This window comes from Lepus europaeus, chromosome 6, assembly GCF_033115175.1.
Source record: "Lepus europaeus isolate LE1 chromosome 6, mLepTim1.pri, whole genome shotgun sequence".
NCBI lineage: Eukaryota > Metazoa > Chordata > Mammalia > Lagomorpha > Leporidae > Lepus > Lepus europaeus.
The window spans coordinates 124,414,393-124,430,374 of NC_084832.1; positions in this window are offsets into that span (position 1 = coordinate 124,414,393).

Below are 15,982 nucleotides of genomic sequence, written 5' to 3' on the forward strand. Positions count from 1 at the left end.
ATCTCTGTGAGTGAGATCCCAGTGGAAAGAATGGGGCCATCAAAGAAGGAGGTACCTTTCTCTGAAGGGAGGAGAGAACTTCCACTTTGACTATGACCCTGTCAGAATAAGATCAAAGTCGGCGAACCCTAAAGGCTTCCATAGCCTTGGCAACTCATGCCTAGAGCCTAGGGTGATTCCTGATGCCATAAACAAGAGTGTCAAATTGTTGTCAACAACAGGAGTCACCGTGTACTTACTTCTCATGTGGGATCTGTCCTTAGTGTGTTGTCCAATGTGAAGTAATGCTATAACTAGTACTGAAACAGTATTTTTACACTTTGTGTTTCTGTGTGGGTGCAAACTGATGAAATCTTTACTTAGTATATACTGAATCAATCTTCGGTATATAAAGATAATTGAAAATGAAAAAAAAAAAAAAACAAACCTGGTGTTAAATTGGACATTGCATTGAAAATTAATCAATTTTTAAAAAAATATCATGTAGGATCTCTGTCCTTAATGTGCTGTACATTGTGATTTAATGCTATAACTAGTACTCCAACAGTATTTTTCACTTTGTGTTGCTATGTGGGGGCAAACTGTTGAAATCCTTACTTAATATATACTAAACTTCTGTATATAAGGAGAATTGAAAATGAATCTTGATGTGAATGGAAGGGGAGAGGGAGCGGGAAAGGGGAGGGTTGCAGGTGGGAGGGAAGTTATGGGGGGGGGGAGCCATTGTAATCCATAAGCTGTACTTTTGAAATTTATATTCATTAAATAAAAGTTTTTTAAAAAAAGACTTGACATAACCTGGAGAAACTCAGTGCTGCAAGAATGACTTTTATACGGTTCTTGTCAAAAGTTATAGTCCAAAGCCGATCAGTATTATTGTTTTGCTTTTTGCTGAGAATAACAAGAGCCAGGTGGTGCTCAGTGGGACCATGGAGGGTCGATTATCTTTATTTTCCCAAGGCCATCTTTTTTTCTAGGAAAAAAAATTATCTCACACATTAATGAATACTTCAGCATCGTTTTTTCCTTTTCATTTTAATATAACTCTATCCAAATAAGTCCCAACTGAATGACATCTTCATGGTTAACTTTTTTTAAAAAAATTATTTATTTATTTGAAAGAGTTACTCAGAGAAGGAGATGTAGAGAGAGGGAGAGAGCTCTTCCATCTGCTGGTTCACTCCCCAGTTGGCAGCTGGATTGGCTGGAGCTGTGCCAATCTGCAGCCAGGAGCCAGGAGTTTCCTCCAGGTCTTCCCATGCAAGTGCAGAGGCCCTAGTACTTGGGCCATCTTTTACTGCTTTCCCAGGCCATGGCAGAGAGCTGGATTGGAAGTGGAGCAGCTGGGACATGAACTGGCACCCATGTGGGATGCCAGCATAGATGGCAGCGGCTTTACCTGCTATGCCACAGCACTGGCCCCATGGTTAACTTTTAAAATGCCATGTTTTATTTATACTTTAATGCAAAACAGCTACTCAAATTAAGTTGCAAATAAACTACAAGCTTTCTGAGTGTCTTTCTCCAAGAGAAAAGACTCCCCAGCAACAGCGTAAACAGGTTGAAAATTGAATGTCCCAGCACATATGAAACGCAACACAGAGAAAAGACAGTCTGTGAAGGGCCAACACACTGTCTTTACAGAAGTGGTGCTGACGGACTGCAAAGGAGGGCTTTGAATTTGACTGCACTGCCACAGGCATTTTTGCCTGGAAGAAGCCTCAGAACTAGAGCCTTAGAGGATTCCTGTGTCTGGATGGAGGCGATTCTGCCCGGAAGCTGGGGAACCTGACATGTAATACTCAGCAGTATGAAAGGAAGAGGAGAAAAATAAATCATCTTTTGGCCTGCCCTGTTTGTCTCTCCTCCACTCTTATTTTCACTTTCCTCCTTTCTGTGGAGTTGATTCCTGTCTTGTGAGTGAGGAAAGGACGGATATTACTGGAAGGGCAGTCAGGACCAGTGTGCCCTCATAATGGGTGTCTCTTGGGAGCTGATCTTATGGGGAAGAATGTGCAGCCAGAGAGCATCTTCGCTAAGGAAAAGGAGCAGCACTTACATTGTCATAGATGTGAGGGAGGTAGACCAGGTGTTGCATCTCAGAGGTCCCTTTTAGAAAGCTCCACATACAGTTGCCTTTTGTGTGACAGGCAGGAAATTACACAATCCATGTATTTTGTCTCCTTTAAAAACACTCAGTGTAGGGCCTGGAATTGTGGTGCAGTGGGTTGAGCCATTGTCTGTGACTCCAGCATCCCATGTGAGCCCTGGTTCCAGACCTGGCTGTTCTAGTTCTGATTCAGCTCCTGCTAAAGTACCTGGGAAAGCAGTGTAAAATGACACAGTGTTTAGGGCCCCACACGTATTGGGAGACCTGGATAGAGTTCCAGGCTCCCTTCTTCTGCCTGCCTCCACCCTGGCCATGGCGGCAGTTTGTTATGTGAACTGCTGGATGGAAGAATTCTCTGTAACTCTTCCTTTCAAATAAATAAGTACGTATTTAGCAACCAAAAACATGAAAGCCTCATCCTTTTAAAAAACACTCAGTTTGGTTTTGTAAACTACCATCCACTTTCCCTATCCCAAAACTACCAAACAATTTGAATTGCTAACTGGAAATACCCACTGGCACAAATGCTTTTTCATAATAGAATCAGAATACTAAGACAGCAGACTCCTCAATGCTTTTTTTTCTTTTTTCCCATAAATTATGTTAATGGGATAATAATGCAAAGATAACAGAATCCATGTAGTTCATTGGCACAACTTTAAGAATACAGTGATACTTAGCTTCCTCCCTCCCTCCATGTCTCTTCTCCTCTCTCTCCTTCCTGCCTTCCTTCCTTCCTTCCCTCCTTCCTTCCTTCGTTTTTGAGATAACATTTTAAATTTACATTATGGTCAAAGACCTAATGCCTCAATAAAGCATTCAACAAGTGAAAAGTAAGATCACATAATTCATCAGTAATATATGCAAGGTCTGAAACAATAATCAAGTGAAAAGACATCTGTTTCACTCATATACAGTAATTTTTAAAATAATCACAGAACATTAAAAATATAGTAGAATAAATCTACATATTAGCTACCACAAACAAGAGAAAATGTATTTTTTCCCTGCCTGGCTTATTTTCACTAAGCATAATTATCTCCAGTTGTATCCATTTTGTTGGAAATGTCAGGATCTTATTCTTTTTTATGGCTGAGTAATATGCCATCGTGTATAAATACCACATTTCCTTTATCCATTCATCAGTAGGTGAATATAAGTGCTTTAAACATGGGAGTGCAGGTAGCTCTTTCATAAGCTATTTTCATTTCCTTTGGATATGTTCTCAGGAGTGGGATATCTGGGCCATATGGTTGATCTCTTGTTAGTTTTCCAAGGAATCTCCATACTGTGTTCAATAATGGTTGTATCAGTTCACATTCCCACCAGTGATGTGTTAGGGTAGCTTTTTTTCACATTCTTGCCAGCATGTATTTGTTTATTTTTGGATGGCGACCATAGGGGGGAATTGGATGAATACACACTGTCCCTTCTCCAGTTAAATTACAGTTGGAAAAGGGGCAAGAGACCTTGGTAACAGATCTGGGAATCTGTACCCAGACCCAACAGAGGGAAGATAGTGGTGTCTCCAGAAATATGTTCCTGTCGGTGTGTACAGAGCACTTTTGCCTAGCTTTCTGTCTGAGGCCTGGTGTGGGAAGCTTGAAGACACCCACCCCTCCATGAGAATGGCTGCACAGGGAAGCAAGGGCACCCTTGCCAAGTCATTCACTCCTGGAGGAAGGAGAAGAGAGACACAGTATTTCTCTGTCCCTGAGAACTGTGCGTGTTTGGAGAAAAGAACTGGATTGAAGGTGACAGGAGGAAAGTGCTGCAGTGAGGACCACATGTGCTTAGGCTGCTGGGGACCTTGACATGCCACTGGGCGTCAACAGAGACAGAACCTTGCTAAAGTTTAGGTGGGACTGCCATCCTCAAGAGATATGTGCTTAAGGGCCTGCTATGACTGGGATACCATGGCCACCGCTGCCTCACAGTGTCCCATCCAACTCAGATAATGCCTAGAGAATATGGGGAAAATGGACACATGGTGATCTCATGCACTCTGAAATCTAAAAAAGTACTGATGTTTATCCCAATGAACACCATATTCTAAGATTGCTTCTCCTGGCTTAAATGTCTTTGCATTTGTATGTGTGTGTTCATGTACATCCTACATAGACACATTTTTATTATATTGGACACATAAGAACTGAGGAAATTTCCAAATGACCCTCCCTACTCACTGGTATAAATTAGAAATTTAGATAATATTTTGTGACAGAGATAATGGCTCAAGAACAGTTGATATAAAATACTACTGGAAGAAAAAATGTTTGGAAACACCTGGAAAACAGTTGCTATCTCCATGTAAATCAGACATGTACACCTCCTATGACTCACACCTGCAGAGAAACAAAGTCATATAGACATGCATCATAATTCCAAACAGGCAAAAAGCAAAATGTTGAGCATCTAAGGTACATAATTTATTTTTCACATAATAGTATATTACTATAGCCTATTCAGTAAAAATAGAAGATAAACAGCTAATAATAACTTTTGCATAACTTTTCTGTTGGAATACAGCATATTTACAGATAAGACCGCAAACCATAAATATACAATCCAATGAATGAGAACAAAGTGAACCCCTATTTTACCACCTGGCTGAAGGAATAGAGCACCCTTAGCACTCAAATCTCCCATCCCCCTCCCCAAGTACTATTCTGACTAAAACAGGAGTTTTTCAAAGTTTTGTGTGATGTAGAAGAACAGTGCAAGGAACTCTCATACACCATTGCCTAGATTCACCAAGTATAAATTTCTGTGAGTGAAAATCCTGGCTCAGTGAGAAATTCACAGGTAGAATATTCACATGAGGCCAGACCACCTTCCCTACAGTTTCTGGCAAACTTCATTCCCACCAGCACTGGGTAATGTGCTTTGACCCCGTCTGCGGAACAGTGTATTGCCTACTGGCTTTTAAACTTTTGGATTTCCAGTTACAGAGAAATGGATCTGATTCTAGTTCAATTTGCATTGAACTGCTTATTGCGAGTGAAGGTGAAGACCATCTCATATATTTGTAAAACATTGTTTTATATTATGTTCTTTGAATCATTTGTTTTATTTTGTTCTGTTTTCCCAGTTGTTTTAAAATTTTTTACTTTTGTTTACATTTTTGTTAATATAAAGAGAACAGATTTTATGTAGTTCATAGAATTCCAAGAATAAAGTGATACTTCTCTCCCTCAAATTCTCACTTACCCATCCTTTTTTAATTTCCTGTGATAGCATTTTGAATTTATTTTATATTCAAAGGCTTAATGTCCCACTAAATAAAGAATTCAACAAGTAAAAAGTAAAAAGACCACTGTTGAGCAGAAATAGAAGGGCTATAAATAATAATCAAATCCCGATGTCAAGTCCACTCATAGTCATTACATTTTTAAATTTTAATTAATTTTTTGTACATTCTATATATTACCTACCACAAATCAGAGAAACACATGTGGTATTTGTTATTTTGGGTCTCACTTCACTAAGCATAATGATTCCCATTTCTGTATTCATGTTCCTGATCTTTTCCCACAGCTTTTAAGAGCTCTGCTATATTAGTTTTGATCGTCCTTCATTTGTTTGATTCATTACAATTTTTAACTCCTAGTTTATCATCTGTCATTAGCCTTTTTTGGACTGGTAGTGTTGTAGAATTTTGTTTAAAATATAGTTAACAAACTTTTTGAAATATAAGGTTGAAAACTGGTTAGCCTATTTCATACTCATGTTCTCCCTAGTTTATACAACTTTCTTTTTTTTTTAATGGCTATCACTGGGAAATCTGGAGCTTATTTTTTTAAAGATTTATTTTATTTATTTGACAGGCAGAGTTACAGAGAGAGGTAGAGACACAGAGAGAGGTCTTCCATCTGCTGATTGACTCCCCAGATGGCTGCAACGACCAGAACTGAGCCAACCTGAAGCCAGGAGCCGGGATCTTCCTCTGGGTCTCTCACATGGTTGCAGGGTCCCGAGGACTTGGGCCGCCATCCATCTACTGTTTTCCCAGGCCATTGGAGCTTATTTTTTAAAATATTTATTTATTTGAAAGACAGAATTAGAAAAAATGGGAGAGGCAGACAGAGAAATCTTCCATTCACTAGTTCACTCCCCAAACAACCAGGGGTGGGCCAGACCAAAGTTGGGAGCCAGGAGCTTCTTCTGGATCTGGAGTGGGTTCAGGGGCCCAAGGATTTGGGCCATCTTCTGCCTGCTTTTCCAGGCATATTAGCAGGGAGCTGGATTGGACGTAGAGCAGCCAGGACTGTAACCAGCGCCCATATGGGATACCAATGTCACATGCAGTGACCTTACCCACTGCACCACAATGCTGTCCCCTGGTGTTTGTTCTTGTTTGTATTGAGAGGTGTGGATCTAATTTTTTTATTTTACAAGTGGTCATCCAGTTACCAAGTACCATGTATTTGAAAGTTTTAATTTACACTCAGTTTCCTTGTGGTGGGCAGTGCTATTTTATTTGACTTGTCAGTTCATGTATTAGTAACCAACATTTTAAATAATAAATCTTTTTTATTTCTCTTGTAATTTCCATTCTTATTCTATTTTAGGTATGTGGTTCCCTAGCTGTTTCTGAATTTTTTTTTTTTTTTGGTGTGGATTTACTGTTGTCTAACTGCATTAACAATATTTACATGTTTCATATAAATATGTGTTTATACATATGTATATATATGTAAGTTGATTTTTCTTTTTTAAAAAATTATTAATATAAAGGACAGATTTCATGTATTTCATAGATATAATTTTTTAAATTTTTATTTATTTGACAGGCAGTGAGAGAGAGAGAGAGAAAGACAGAGAGAAAGGTCTTCCTTCCATTGGTTCACACCCCCCCCCCAAAATGGCCTCTACAGCCGGCACTGTGCCGATCCGAAGCCAGGAACCAAGTGCTTCTTCCTGGTCTCCCGCGTGGGTGCAGGGGCCCATCTTCCACTGCCCTCCTGGGCCACAGCAGAGAGCTGGACTGGAAGAGGAGCAACCGGGACTAGAACCTGGCGCCTATATGGGATGCCAGCGCCGTAGGCGGAGGATTAACCTAGTGAGCCACGGCGCCGGCCCCTCATAGGTATAATTCTAAGAAGATAACTGTACTTCCCTCCTTACCTCTTTCCCTCCCTCAATCCCCCTCCTTACTTCCTTTTTTTCTTTGATTTTTGCAAAAAACAATTTCAGTCCACTCTAAAGGCACAAGCTTAATGAACTGTTAACCATAATATTCAACAAGTAAAAAAATACCAAATTCAAAAGGAATATATTCAGTGGTTAAAAACAGCAATAAAATCTGAAGATGTGCATTTTGTTCGTATACAGTCTTCCTTTTTGCCGCTGGTTCATCCTCCAATGCTGATCCGAAGCCAGGAGCCAGGTGCTTCTCCTGGTCTCCCATGCGGGTGCAGGGCCCAAGGACTTGGGCCATCCTCCACTGCACTCCCAGGCCATAGCAGAGAGCTGGCCTGGAAGAGGGGCAACCGGGATAGAATCCGGCGCCCCAACCGGGACTAGAACCCGGTGTGCCGGCGCCGCAAGGCGGAGGATTAGCCTGTTAAGCCACAGTGCCCGCCTCATTCTTTTTTATTTCCAGTGTTTAGGGAGGCGGCTGTGGCTACAAAGGACAGTACAGGTCCTTAAGATGGAACCAGCCTTTCTTGACTGTGGTGGTGGATACACATTTACACATAGGAAGAATTCTGTACCTATAACAAATGTATTGTACTTAGTAATCTATCAGTACCTGTAACATGTATATGCTATTCTCCCACTCTAGCTAAAAATTTTCAGCTCTTACATTGAAGTCTGTTAAATGCATCTGCTTCTTTGTTAGATGAAATTTATCCCCTACTAGTATCTCAGTGAAAGAACAGAGGTAAATATTTTTTTTAAACTTTTATTAATGAATATAAATTTCCAGTGTACAGCTTATGGATTGCAATGGCTTCCCCCTCCCATAACTTCCCTCCCACCTGCAACCCTCCCCTCTCCCGCTCCCTCTCACCTTCCATTTGCATCGATTCATTTTCAATTCTCTTTATATACAGAAGATCAATTTAGTATAAAGATTTCAATAGTTTGCCCCCACATAGCAACACAAAGTGAAAAATACTGTTGGAGTACTAGTTATAGCATTAAATCAAAATGTACAGCACATTAAGGACAGAGATCCCACATGAGGAGCAAGTGCACAGTGGCTCCTGTTGTTGACCCAACAAATTGAACTCTAGTTTATGGTGCCAGTAACCACCCTAGGCTGTCGTCATGAGTTGCCAAGGCTATGGAAGCCTTCCAAGTTTGCCGACTCTGATCATATTTAGACAAGGTCATAAAAGACAGGGTGAGGATAGTAATCAATGATCCTAAGAGTGGCGTTAACCAGGTCTGAACAATTATACAGCATTAAGTGGGGAAGAGGACCATCAGTACACACAGGTTGGGAGTAGAGCCATTGGTGGTAGAGTAGAGGTTATGATTACAAAGGAATGAGGCCCAAGTGCGCTAGACAGGGTCTAGAACAAAGGACAGAGTCATTATTAGAGGAGCTGAGAAAGGTGCTGTCTAAGCTACAATTAAGTTTTCTGATTGAGAGGCAAATAGAACCTGATAGAAGGGGCTTGATAATAATCTGGTGGGCTTTAGGCCTTGTAAGTTAAGAGGCCCAGACCTATCTATCTCTTCACATGGGGTATATCCTAAGGGAGGTGTGAACCTCCTAGGGGAGGGCACTCTGTTGACTTTCATTACTTGGCTGGCCTGGGAGGAGAGCTGGCCAGGTAAAGGCAGGGGGCATCTCTAACAAGGAATTTACAGTTCTGCCTGCAATGTTGCTGACCCTACTTGACCATCCCCTCAGCTGCAGTGGTCACTTTGGAAGTTGGGCTGAGTGAAGGGCTTTTTTAAAAATATTTTATTTATTGATTTGAGAGAGTTACAGATAGAAAGAGGGAAAGATAGGCCTTCCATTCGATGGTTCACTCCCCAAATGGCAGCAATGGCCAGAGCTGGGCCAATCTGAAGCCAGGATCCAGGAGCTTCTTCCAGGTTTCCCATATGGGTGCAGGGATCCAAGCACTTGGGCCATCCTCTGCTTCTTTCCCAGGCCATAACAGAGAGCTGGATCAGAAGAGGAGTAGCCAGACTCAAACCAGTGCCCTTATGGGATTCTGGCACTGCAGGCTGAGGCTTAGTCCACTATGCCACAGCACCAGTCCCCGTAAATAGTCTCTTTGCCATGCATTTTTTCAGATGAGTTTTATTTAGATTCATGAAAAATTAAGAGGAATGTATAGAGATTTCCTGTAAGTTCCTTGACCCCACATATGGGTTGCTTCCTCATAATAAAAAAAAAAACCCCAGCAGAGTAGAAAGTATTTTTAGAATTCATAAACCCTCCTAGATATATCATAATTAACTGGAAGTCCACAGTTTAAGTGTTTGTATTAGATTTTCTATTGGAGCTGTGTTCTCTGGATTTGAATAAAATGTTCTTTTTCCATTCATATCACTTGTCAGTTTAGAGTTTATTTTTGTATGTGGTGTGAGATATGTTTCTAATTTTTTGTTTTACTAAAAGTCATCCGGTTATCTGCGCACCATGTACATGTGATTTTGTGGTAACTCATATATAAAGTAAAAAATAAAATGTGTGTGAATCAAATTGACATTTTGGGATTTGGTGATGGTTTACGGCCCTTGTCTCTGCTCTCGAGGAACAGTGGCTTTTCTGTTTGCTGCTTGTTGGGTCCTATATTTAGTGGAAGATTAAACTTGTGATTATAAAGTAAATTGAAAGTATGTTACTGCAAAAAAATAAAGAAAAATAAGAATGGAAGAGAGTGAGAGGGTGGGAGCAAGAGAGCAAGGGAGATAGGGAGGGAGGATTGGGTGGGAAGTACCATTATGTCCTTAAAACTGTATGTATGAAACACATGAAATGTTGCCTTTATGTAAAGAATAAGTTTAAAAAGGGAAAGAAAAAAGTTCATAAGAAATCATACAGATTATTTTCACTGCCGTAAAATATCTTTTGCTCTACCCATTCTTTGCCAAGAACTGCAGACGGTGGCCTTACCTGTTACACCACAGTGCTGGCCCCAATGTAACAGTATGTTTATTAAAAAACCGCTAAACTCTTTTCCTCTTGTCTGAAACATCTTGTGTCCCAGTAGCTGAGAACTGTTGGTGTACATCCATGTTAGCATTGGCTGCTTCAGATCTGGGTCAGTCTAATGGGTCTGCAGAGGTTCCTAATTGCCGTTTGAAACATGTGGGACATCTTTGGCTTGTGATCTACGTGTGTATGTTTTCTTTGTTGAGGTGTCTGTAGTTCATGCATTTTTCTTCTACAGCTTTAATACTTGAAATACATTTGTGATAGAGGTAGAATTTGTAATTCATTTAGTTCCTAGAAATCGGCTCATTTATGGCTGGCTTCTTTCACTGACCTATATATTTCCAAGTGTCCTTCAGCTTATTGAAAGGTATTAATATGTTGTATGAATGTATTGTGTATTATTTCAGTGATGCTCAATTGACATATTCCAGTTTTGAACTAAGAGAAATGGTGCTTTGTATAAATTTCTCCAGTCCCTTGGTGCTTGGATTTATACATTTTTTGGTATACCTAAGAGTGAATTGCCTTTCCATAAATTGCGTATTTGCTAATTTTAGGAAAGATGAAGGATCAGTTCACAAAGAGCTTGACAAAGCAAACTGTAGCACAGAGAAGTTACCTTTGCTCATTCCTGATCAATACTTTATTTTTCAAACAATTTTGTGAATATAAAGAAAACAGATTTCATGTATTTCCTAAGTACAATTCTAAGAAGACAACCATACTTTGCTCCCTCCTTCTCTCCCTCTCTCCCTCTTCCAACTCCCTTCCTTCCTTTCTTTATTTTTCCTTAATTTTTCCAAAAACATTATTTCAGTACACCTGTAATCAATCCTAATGCAACAAAAACCATAATATTGAACAAGTAAAAAGTAGAAAGACCACAGTTACACAGGAGTAAAAGCAACAATTAATTCACAAGTTGTCCACTTCATTCCTACAGGTTATTTTGTATTCTGTATTAACTACCACATAACAGACTAAGCATATGATATTTGTCTTTTGGGGTCTGGCTTATTTCACTAAGCATAATGGTTTCCAGTTGCATCCACTTCATATCAAAAGGCAAGATTTCTTAATTTTTTATGGCTGAGTAGTATACTGTTAATGTATATATACAACCTTTTTTTTAATCCAGCCATCAGTTGATAGACATCTGGGTTGATTGCATATCTTACCAATTATGAATAGAGCTTCAGTAAACATGGAGGTAAAAATCACTCTTTAATATTCTGATTTCATTTCATTTGGATAAATTCCCAGGAGTGAGATGGCTGGGTCATGTGGGAGATCTGTTTTCAGGTTTGTGAGAAATCGCCACACTGTCTTCCACAATGGTTACTAGTTTCCATTCCCATCAGCAGTGTATTAGAATACCCTTTTCTGCACATTGTTGCCAGCTTTGGTTGTATTTTTTAAAAGGTTTATTTACTTATTTCTAAGAGTTAGATTGAGAGAGGAAGAGAGATCTTCCAGGCTCTGGTTCACTCCCCAGATAGCCACAATGGCCAGCGCCGGCTCAGGCCAAAGTCAGGGGCCAGCTTCTTCCAGGTCTCTCACATGCATAGCAGGCACCTAAGCACTTGGGCCGTCTTTGAAAGCTTTTCCCAGGCCAAGAGCAGAGAGGTAGATCCGAAGTGGAACAGCCAGGACAGGAACTGGCACCCATATGGAAGCCAGCAATGTAGGCAGTGGCTTTCCCTGCTACATCACAACGCTGGGCCCCAGTGTTTGTTATTTTTTGTCTTTTGGATAATAGCCATTCTAACTAGGATGAGGTGAAGCCTCATTGTGGTTTTTATTTACATTTTCCTGATGACTAGTGTTCCTGAGCATCTTTTCATGTGTCTGTTGGCCATTTTCATTTCATCCTTGGAAAATTGCCAGTTTGTATCCTTTGCCCATACTTAACTGGGTTTTTTGCTTTGTTGTTGTTAAGTTTCTTGAGCTCTTCATAGATTCTAGACATTAATCTTTTATCAGTTGCATAGTTTCCAAAATTCTCCTCTTCCATTCTGTGGGTTGCCTCTGCACTTTGTTGAGTGTTTCCTTTGTGGTGCCAAAGCCTCTTAGCTTGATGTAATCCCATTTTTCTGTTTTGGGTTTGATTGCATGTGCTTTTGGGGTCTTTTCCAAGGAGTCTTTGTATGCCACTGTCTTGCAATGTTTCTCCAGTGTTCTCATCTAGGAATTTGATGGGATTAGTTCACAGATTTAGCTCCTTGATCCATCTTGAGTTTATTTTTATTTAAGGTATAAGGTAGCGTTCTTATTTCAAACTGAATGTGTAGGTCCAATTTTCCCAAAACTATTTGTGTCCTTTCTCTGGGGATTGTTTATTAGCTTGTTTGCCAGAGATTAGTTGATTATAGATGTATACATTAATTTCTGGGATTTTTATTCTGTTTCGTTTGTATACATGTATATTTTTTTTGCCAGTACTGGGCTGGTTTGATTATAACTGCCCTGTAGTATGTCTTGAAATCTGATATTGTTATGCCACTGGCTTTGTATTTCTGTTTTAAGATTGCTTTAACTTTCGGAGCCACTTTTGCTTCCAAATGCACTTTAGCACTGTTTTTTCTACATCTGAGAGGAATGCCATTGGTTTTTGGTTGGGATTGCATTGAATCTCTAAATTGCTTTGGGTAGTGTAGAAATTTTAATGATATTAATTCTTCCCACCAATATTGAAGGTTTTCCTTGTTGAGAAATTTTGCCTCTGTGGTCATCTTGATTGATCTGTGGTTCTTTATTTTTGTTGTTGTATCTTTTCCTTGTTTTGGGACTAAGATGATGCTGGCCGCATAGAAGAAATTTTGCAGGATTCCCACCTTTTCAGTTGTTTTGAATCATTTGAGGATTGGGATGATATTCTTTAGAATTTTGGTAGAATTCAGCAGTGAAGCCATCTAGTCCTTGGCTTTTCTTTGTTGGGAGGATTTTTATTACTGACTCAATTTCTGTCTTGGTTATTGATCTGTTTAAGTTATGATCTATTTAGATATTTTTATGTCTTCATGACTCAATTTTGCTAGATTTTATGTATCTAGAAACCTATCTATTTCATGTAGATTTTCCGATTTGTTGGCATATAGCTGTGTGAAGTAATTCCTGATGATTCTTTTTATATATGTAGTATTCGTGGTAACATTTCCTTTTTCATCCTTTCACTTTCAGTCTGTTAGTGAAGGTGTGTTTCTTATAGTCAGCAACAGACCGAGTAACAGTAACAAACCGAGAGAAGGAGAGAGAGCGAGAGGGAGAGCGAGAGCGAGAGAGAGGTCTTCATCTGTTAGTTCACTCCCCAAATGACTGCAATGACTAGAGCTGGGCCAATCCGAAGGTACGAGTCAGGAGCTTCTTTTAGGTCTCCCACATGGGTTTAGGGGCCCAATTTTAATTTTGTTTTTTTAAAAATTTAAGCTTTTTGAAAACTTGTCTACAGTGTGTTATGGTGAAGATCTTTTCTGATCATGTGTATTGGGGTTCTGTGTGGTTCCTGTACTTTAATGTCCCTATCTTTCTCCATATTAGGTTTCTTCATAGAAGCAGACTAATAAGATAAGTGTCTGTCCATTTATCTATAGAGTAATTTATAATGGGAATCGGTTCATTGATTGTGGAGGCTGAGAATTCCCCTGATAAGGCCACTGCAGCAGGAGAACCAGGTATACTGTTGCTGTTATCCTGTGTGAGCCTAGGGCCTGAAAACCAGGAATGCAAATTGGGAATCATATTCGGAGGCTAATGTTTTGTTTACAAATTTTTCACCCATGCTTCCTGTAAAAGTTGCCTGTAATTATCCTTTCTCTAATGCCATTGTAAGGTTTTGGTGTCATAGAAAAGTTGGCCTCATTAGATGATTTACAGGTGTTGCTTTTTTACTTTCTGTCTAAAAGGTTGATATCATGTCTTTTAAATATTTGGAATGACTAGGTGGTGAACTTATTTCAACTGGAGTTTTCTTTTTTGGAAGATGCATATGTGTTAGGAATGGAATATGGACTTTGTAATTAGAAACCATTGAAAACTATCTGTATTGCATTTTTTGTAAAGCTTACAGTTACAGAGAGACAATGTATAAATAAAGTAATAAAAGCCATATTTGTATCGTAAAAGGAGACTACTAATAAAATTTAATATTATGTTTGCCTTAAAGGTAATTTCAAGGGACATGAAGAAATACCAGGAAAGTGCAATGTTCTGCTTATTAAATTAATTAATGGCTCCTATTATTATCAGTTTTGCAACTTAGATGTGCTGTACCTATTTTATTATGTTTCAAGGATTTCACAATAACTATTTAACAGTAGAGATAAATAAAGAATATTTGCCACATCTGAAATGACAATTAAGAAAAAAAAAAACTAAATTTATTGACCTTTTTTTAAATTGACTGTGTTAAGGAGACTGGCCATGAAGTGGAATCTGTCTTCCAAGTTGACATTCTATTCAGATAGGAAAATAAACCACAGTGTGTTTTTTAATCTGTGTTTTTTCATATCTGCTACAGTTGCATAATAGATAACTCATAAGTACTTACTTAATGAATAACATTGGTAAACAATGGCATGCTAGTATATTGGACTTAGCAATGGTTAAACAACTGACCCATCGAGTGGCAGGTTTTAATTAACAAAAGAGAAATATGAAAATTTTTGCTAGAGAGTCAGTCTTATAAAGGAATAATAAGGCTTTAAAACGCCTTTGCAATGAGCAATTGAGGCCTTTTAAGTACCTAGGGAGAGAAACTCATCTGATAGATTTTAGAATAATCTAGGTATAGAAGTTTGCCCAGTGACTTATTAAGCATTTTCCTCTTCATTTAAACAATCAGCCAAAAGTTAAACAGCCTAATGGAACTTGGCCCAGCTTCCTAAAGTTGCTAACAATTGGCAGCCATCACAAAAATAAGAATAGGAACATAACAGCATTAAAATAAGGCTGAAAATAATTTCTTCACTCACAAAGTCGAGACAAATGCAGACATATTCTGAGACGTCGTCTACGTAAGCATCTCTGAAGTCAAATGATACTTGGGGTTGTAGAGTTTCCTGGAGGGCAAAGTAGTGATGTAAATAAGGAAATGTGTAAGACCATGTATTTCCCCCGGCAGATAAACTGCTGTTAACAAACAGTAGTGCACTTGAGGTGCTGATTTGCATATTTGTGATTCCTTAGGGAAAAAAACCACCGAAGCTATAACCAGAATAAATAACCTGCAGGGTTTCATCACTCCAATTTAGGGATCAGAAAGAACTTAAATTCTAGAAGCAACGCTTGTATTTTATTTTGACCAGGAAGAGTGTGTTCCTCATGTCTTTGAGAAGATGTTAATTGCTTCTTCAATTGCAGTATACAATCATCCATGGAATTACAGAGTAATTCTACTCTTATTTCAGAGAATTGTTGTTAATATAAAATTGAATACATTATGTATGTTTGTCTTAATATTCTCCTTAATATGTCAGTATTGTCATTTCACATGGTTGCTATATTATTGTAATATTATTTTAATGTTATTAGGTTATTTTTTGTAATAACTGTATAAAAAGCCATATTCCAATATTGGGGATATTAAGAATTTTTTCACAAAATTTCTAATTATGATGTGATTGATTCACTTCTGCTTAGTGTTATATTTTGCCTTAGGAGAACACAAAATATTTTCGGAAAATATATGGCCTTGTTTAGAAATACTTGTGATTGGCGAGTGCGTTCTGAGACACGTATTTTAAAAG